This window comes from Myotis myotis, unplaced genomic scaffold, assembly GCF_014108235.1.
Source record: "Myotis myotis isolate mMyoMyo1 unplaced genomic scaffold, mMyoMyo1.p scaffold_m19_p_4, whole genome shotgun sequence".
Taxonomy (NCBI): Eukaryota; Metazoa; Chordata; class Mammalia; order Chiroptera; family Vespertilionidae; genus Myotis; species Myotis myotis.
Genome location: NW_023416346.1, coordinates 29,486,561 through 29,494,492, shown reverse-complemented (window position 1 = coordinate 29,494,492; position 7,932 = coordinate 29,486,561).

Sequence of the window (7,932 nt, the reverse complement as noted above, 5' to 3'; positions counted from 1 at the left end):
GCTCTGTATCTTTCCTCATCTAAACTCTAAGCGAGTTGGACTAGATCACTGCTAGGGACCTTTCTAGCTCCAATATTCCAGATTTTACTTCCTAAGAAGAGCTTTTAGAAGCTAAAAGATAGGACAGGACATGAGACTGGAATCCACAGAGGACCCTTTCCCCTAGTGAATTAAAACTGGGATGCTGCCCAGGCTGGGTAGTCCAGTTAGTTAGAGCATCATCTGATATGGCAAGGTTGTGGGTTTGAACTCCGGGCACATACAGGGCACATACAAGAATCAAGCAATGAATGCATAAAAAAATAGAACAACAAATCTAAGTTTCTCTCTCTCTTTGAAATAAATAAATTCTAAAAACCACTGGAATACCATCATGGTTGCTGCTACCACAATGAGCAGCCTCACCCTGAATGGTCACCCCTCCTGAAACATTCCTTTGAGGCTACAGATGACCAGCCACGGTTGCCCAGATGGCCTCTGGGACCCATTGTAGAGCACAAATCTGTTGTTGTCCTACAAAGACCTTCTGACTGACTAACGGACCAAGATCTTAATGAGCAAGCTGGGCAGAGTGGCGGAAAATGCACCAAAATGTGCCAATGGCTGTAACAATTCTGAGATTAGGGATAATGACTTTCCCCTTTCTCCTTATTTTCTAACTTTTCAGGAAGGAAGTCATATTATTTTTTCCCCCTAAAAATTGCTTTGCTAAAAGAAAGTTTTCTAGGGGCTATTATCTATAGATGGCAAGGTGCTGGGATCTTGACTAGGCTGAGGTTTACTTTGAAATAGTACTGTTAAATATGCTAACCACTAGCCACACATTGCTATTTAAATATAAATTAAACGTAAGCATTTTTTTACTATTTATTTAAAAAATTATTTTCTTTATTGATTAAGGTATTACATATGTGTCCTTATCGCCCCATTGCCCCCCCCCCCACTCATGCCCTCACCCCCTGGTGTCTGTGTCCATTGGTTAGGCCTATATGCATGCATAGAAGTCTTTTGGTTGATCTCTCCCCCTTACCCCCACCCTCCCCTACCTTCCCTCTGAGGATTGACGGTCTGATAGATGCTTCTCTGTCTCTGGATCTGTTTTTGTTAATCAGTTTATGTTGTTCATTATATTCCATAAATGAATGAGATCATGTGATATTTACCTTTCTCTGATTGGCTTATTTCGCTTAGCATAATGCTCTTCAGTTCCATCTGTGCTGTTGCAAATGGTAAGAATTCCTTCTTTTTTACTGCAGCATAGTATTACATTGTGTAGATATACCACAGTTTTTAATCCACTCATCTGCTGATGGGCACTTAGGCTGTTTCCAAATCTTAGCTATGGTAAATTGTGCCACTATGAACATAGGGGTGCATATATCCTTTCTGATTGGTGTTTCTAGTTTCTTGGGATATATTCCTAGAAGTAGGATCACTGGGTCAAATGGGAGTTTCACTTTTATTTTTTTGAGGAAACTCCATACTGTTCTCTACAGGGGCTGCACCAGTCTGCAATCCCACCAGCAGTGCACAAGGGTTCCTTTTTCTCTGCATCCTCACCAGCACTTGTCGTTTGTTGATTTGTTGATGATAGCCATTCTGACAGGTGTGAGATGGTACTGCATTGTCATTTTGATTTGCATCTCTCAGATGATTAGTGACTTTGAGCATGCTTTCATATGTCTCTTGGTCTTTCTTATGTCCTCTTTCAAAAAGTGTCTATTTAGGTCCATTGCCCATTTTTTGATTGGGTTGTTTATCTTCCTTTTGTTAAGTTGTATGAGTTCCCTGTAAATGTTGGAGATTAAACCCTTATCAGAGATAACATTGGCAAATATGTTCTCCCACACAGTGGGCTTTCTTGTTGTTTTGTTGGTGGTTTCTTTTGCTGTGCAAAAGCTTTTTATTTTGATGTAGTCCCATTTGTTTATTTTCTCTTTAGATTCCATTGCCCTAGGAGCAGTATCAGTGAAGAAATTGCTTCGGCATATGTCTGAGATTTTTCCTGTGGATTCTTCCAGTATTTTTATGGTTTCCCATCTTACATTTAAGTCCTTTATCCATCTTGAGGTTATTTTTGTGTATGGTGTAAGTTGGTGTTCTAGTTTCATTTTTTGGGATGTATCTGTCCAATTTTCCCAACACCATTTATTGAAGAGACTGTCTTGACTCCATTGTATGCTCTTGCTTCCTTTGTCAAATATTAATTGAGTGTAGTGCTTTGGGTCAATTTCTGGGTTCTCTATTCCATTCCATTGATCTATATGTCTGTTCTTGTGCCAGTAGCAGGCAGTTTTGAGAAGAGTGGCTTTGTAATACAGCTTGGTATCTGGTATTGAGATCCCTCCTACTTTGTTCTTCTTTCTCAAGATTGCTGCAGCTATTTGGGGTCTTTTTTTTATTCCAGATGAATTTGGGGGGAGTTTATTCTAGGTCTGTGAAATATGCTGTTGTTATTTTTTAATGGAGAGTGCATTGAATCTATATATTACTTTGGGTAGTATGGGCATTTTAATGATGTTGATTCTACTAATTCATGAACACAGTATGTTCTTCCATCTGTTTATGTCTTCCTCTATATCTTTTTTCAGTGTCTTATAGTTTCCTTAGTACAGGTCTTTTACCTTCTTAGTTAAGTTTACTCCTAGATATCTTACTTTTTTTGGTTCGATGGTCAATGGGATTATTTTTTTAGTGTCTCTTTCTGTAAGTTTACTATTGGTGTATAGAAATGCCATAGATTTCTTGGCGTTAATTTTGTATCCTGCTACATTGCCAAATTCATTTATTAAGCCTAATAGCTTTTCATGTCATCTGCGAATAATGACAGTTTTACGTCTTCTTTTCCAATTTTGATACCTTTTATCTGTTCTTCTTCTTGTCTAATTGCTATGGCTAGCACTTCCAGAACTATGTTGAACATGAGTGGTGAAAGTGGGCATCCCTGTCTCATTCCTGTTCTTAGGTGAAATGGTTTTAGTTTTTGCCCATTGAGTATGATGTTGACTGTAGGTTTGTCAAATAAGGCTTTTATTATGTTGAGGTATGATCCCTCTATTCCCACCTTGCTGAGAGTTTTTATCAAGAAAGGGTATTGATTTTGTCAAATGCTTTTTCTGCATCAATTGATATGACTATGTGATTTTTATCTCTCAATTTGTTTATGTGATGTATCACGTTTATCGATTTGCAGATATTGTACCATCCTTGTATCCCTGGGATAAATCCTACTTGATCATGGTTTATGATCTTTCTGATGTAATGCTGGATCTGATTTGCTAGAATTTTGTTGAGGATTTTGGCATCTATGTTCATGAGGGATATTGGCCTGTAATTCTCTTTCATTGTGTTGTCTTTATCTGGTTTTGGTATTAGGGTAATGCTGGTTTCACAGAATGAGCTTGGAAGTGTTCCTTCCTCTTGAATTTTTTGGAATAGTCTGAAGAGGATAGGTTTTAGTTCTTCCTTGAATGTTTGGTAAAACTCCCCTGTGAAGCTATCTGGCCCTGGGCTTTTGTTTACTGGAAGCTTTTTGATGACTGCTTCAATTTCTTCCATAGTTATCGGCCTATTGATATTTTTAGATTCTTCCTGATTGAGTTTTGGAAGGTTGTATTTTTCTAGGAATATGTCCTTTTCCTCCAGGTTGTCTAGTTTGTTGGAATAGAGTTGTCCATAGTATTTTTTAACAATCATTTGTATTTCTGTGGGGTCTGTTGTTATTTTGCCTCTATCATTTCTGATTTTGTTCATATGGGAACTCCCTCTTTGCTTCTTGGTGAGCCTGGCTAGAGGTTCATCAATCTTGTTTATCCTTTCAAAGAACCAGCTCTTTCTTTCATTGATCTTTTGTATTGTTTTTTTGGTCTCTATATCATTTATTTCCACTCTGTTCTTTATTATTTCCTTCCTTCTGCTCACTCTGGGCTTTTCTTGTTGCTTTCTTTCTAATTCTTTAAGTTGTAGAGTTAGATGATTTACTACCATTTTTTCTTGTTTTTTGAAGTAGGCCTGTAGAGCTATTAACTTCCTTCTCAGGACTGCTTCCATTGTGTCCCATAGATTTTGGATTGTAGTGTTTTCATTGTCATTTGTTACCAGGATGCTTTTTATTTCTTCCTTGATCTCTTTGGTAACCCAATCATTGTTTAATAGCATGCTATTCAGCTTGCAAGTGTTAGAATCTTTTTGATTGTTTTTATTGTAGTTTATTTCTAATATTATGCTACTTCGTCTGAGAAGATGATTTCAATCTTCCTGAATTTGGAGAGACTTTGCCTGTGACACAGTATGTCATCTGTCTTTGAAATTGTCCCATGTGCACTTGAGAAGAACATATACTCCATGGCATTGGAGTGAAATATTCTGAAGAAGTCAATTAAGTCGTTCTGATATAGTGAGTCATTTTGGATTGCTGTTTCTTTGTGCTTATTTTTTGTCTAGAGGATTTATCCAGTGATGTCAGTGGGGTATTAAAGTCCTCTACTATGATTGTATTACTGTTGATCTCTCCCTTGATATCTTCCAGGAGTTTTTTTATGCATTTGGGTGCTCCTGCATTGGGTGCATATGTTTACCAGTGTTGTATCCTCTTGTTGTATCGATCCCTTTAGTATTATGAACTGGCCTTCCTTATCTCTTTTTATGGCCTTTACTTTGAAGTCTATTTTGTCAGGCATAAGTATTGCTACCTCAGCTTTTTTTTTCATTTTCATTTGCCTGAAAGATATTTTTTCACCCCTTCACTTTCAGTCTGTGTGAGTCCCTTGTTCTGAGGTGGGTCTCTGGTAGACAGCATATATATGTGTCATGATTTTTTTATCCATTGAGCCACTTTATGTCTTTTGATTGGAGCATTTAGTCCATTTATGTTTAAAATTATTATTGATAGGTACTTGTTTGTAGCCATTTTTATTTTTTGTGCCTGTGTTCCTTCTTCCCTCTTTATTTCTTCTTTTTACACCAGTCCTTTTAGCATTTCTTGCATTTCTGGCTTTGTAGTGATAAACTCCCTTAGTCTTTTTTTGTCTGTGAAACTCCTTATTTCCCCTTCAATTTTGAATGATAGTCTTGCTGGATAGAGTATTCTTGGACTCATTCCCTTGCTTTGCTTCACTTTGTAAATTTCCTTCCATTCTTTTCTGGCCTGATGTGTTTCTGTTGAGAAATCATTTGATAATCTAATGGCAGATGCCTTATATGTAACTTTCTGTATCTCTCTTTCAGCCTTTAAGATTCTCTCTCTGTCCTGAACATTTGCCATCATAATTATGATGTGTCTTTGTGTGGGTCTTTTTGGGTTCATCTTGCTTGGGACTTTCTGTGCTTGTGTGACTTTTTTCTTCCCCACCTCAGGGAAGTTTTCTGACATTATTTCTTCAAATAGGTTTTCTAACCCTTTTTCCTCTTCCTGTTGTTCTGGCACCCCTATTATTCGTATGTTGCTTCATTTCATGTTGCTCCAAAGCTCCCTTAGGTTCTTCTCCTGTGTTTTAAATTTTTTCTCCAATTGCAGTTCAGTTTGGGTGTGTTTTGCCTCCCTGCCTTCCAATTTGCTAATTCGGTCCTCCACTTCTCCTAGTCTACTGTTGAAACTTTTCATGGTGTTTTTTATTGCAGCTATATCAGCCTTTATTTCTTTTTGATTCTTACATAAGTTGTTGATTTTTTTCATCCATCCGGTTTATGAATTGTATGACCCTTATTCTGAATTCTTTTTCTGACATATTGCATGCATCCATTTTTCTTAGCTGCTTTTCTGGCAATTCCTCCTTTTCTTTCCTTTGAGGGTTTCTTTGTCTACCCATTTTTGCTCTCACCACAGGATCTAGGTGTTGAGTCATGCAGGGGCTGCTCCTTGGGTGGCAGTGGCTCCTCGGGCGGCTGCTGCTCCTCGGGCAGTTGTGGCAGTGGCTACTCCTCAGTTGGCAGTGGCTCCTCTTATGGTCGCTATTCTCAGTAGTGGTGGCTCCTCTGGCTGGTGGGGGCAGGATGCTCGCACAGTTGCTGTTTCTCAGATGGGGGCGGACTGCTTGTGTGGCTGCTGCTCCTTGAATGGGGTGGGCTGCTCATGGAGCTGCCACTCCTCAGATGGGGGTGGGCTGCTCGCAGGGCTGCTGCTCCTCAGATGGGGGCTGGCTGCACAGGGCTGCTGCTCCTCGGTCATGGGTGGGCTGCTCGGGCTGCTCGTGCGGCTGTTGCTCCTTGGGCAGGGGCAGGCTTCTCCTCAGATTGGAGTGGGCTGCTCCTCAGATGGGGGTGGGCTGCGTGCAAGGCTGCCACTCCTTAGCCTGAGGAGGTCTCCTTGCGGGGCTGCTGCTCACATGGTCGCAGTGCCCTGGGCTCCCAGTCAGAGGGGAGCATGCTTCAGAACTCACAGGAGCCTGCGCCCTGGGTGGCTGGAGTCTTGGTGACCATGGGACTGCAGTCGAGGCAGCAGGTCCCTGACGGGGGTGGCTGTAGAGTCCGGGGTGTTATCTGAGGGCTTCCTGGGTGGAGGTGAGGCTGGGCTCCCAGTCACAGCAGCTCTCCCATTCAAAGAGGCGAGGCCTCTGAGGAAGAGCTGGCCACTCTGGGATTGTTTGCAATGGTAGCAGAGGCTGGCTAGTTAGGTGAGCCCAGTTAGCCTGCCCCTGAAGGTCCTGCAGGATCTAACTGTGCCACACACACACACCCCACACCACCATACACTCCTCCTTTACTTCCTCACTCACTCATGCTCTCTCCCTCACTGCCGCCTTCTTCCTGCCTCAGTAGTTGGGTCTGGAGTGTTATTGACCCATTCGTGAATGGAGTCTCCTCTCTGGCTGTCTGGTTACATGACTCGCTCTCTAGCACATTGGCTGGACAGATGAAAGTCCAGCAGCCCTTATTTGCCTTTGAGTAGGAAAACCCAACTACAGGGGCCAAGAAGCAGTTTATTTGGACTATACTGCCACAAGGTTTCAAGAACTCCACGACTCTCTTTAGCAGAGCGCTAGCATCTAATCTGTCCAAATTCTCAGGACAGGACTGGGGGGTGTGTTCTATTCCAATATGTGGATGACCTACTATTGGCTAGCTCCAAGCGAGCTCAGTGTTGGGAAGGAATGCAAGCCCTTCTGAGACTCTTAAATGAAACAGGTTACTGGGTGTCCAAGAGAAAGGCACAAACCTGTCAGAGAGAAGTCAAGTACCTATGTTTCCGAATCACCCGAGGGAAATGAAGACTAGGGACTGAAAGGAAGCAGGCAGTATGTGGTATTCCAGTCCCCAGCACCCAGCGGCAGATTCGGGAATTCCTGGGAGCAGCGGGGTTTTGTCAAATCTGGACTCCAAAGTTTTTAGATCTGGCTAAGCCTCTCTAAAATACCTCTGCTGCAGTCACCCTAATGGAAGCAAGGGGACAACACTGGCTAACTCATGCTTGAATGACTCAATATCGAGGGCTTCTATATGAGACTACCTTCTTACCAGTCACTAAGGGAGCCCCTGAGCATGACTGCTTAGAAGTCCTAGAGGAGGTTTACTCCAGCCAGCCAGAGCTAACAGACAGGCCTCTGCAGAATCCCGACCTGGTACTGTTCACTGAGCCCAAGGAGGTCACGGTCATCCACTATAAAGGGCACCAAAAATGAAAGGACTCAGTGTCAGAAGGAAACTGCCATGCAGACACAGCAGGCAGGCTGGCTGCAAAGGAACAAGTAGTGCCATCGTGGATCCTGTTGGCCCCTGAGTTACCTGAACCTCCAAAATACACTCATCAGGAAGAGGAATAGGCCCAGGAAGAAGAGGGTAAAAAGACAAAGGAAGGTTGGTGGATGCTCCCAGATCATAGTGTCTATGTCCCAGAACAGTTAGCCTACAGAATAATCCTCCAGCAGCACGAGCTTACCCTTTTAGGTAAAACTGCCCTAGAAGCTTTGTTAAGCCAGTACTACATAATTGCTCATC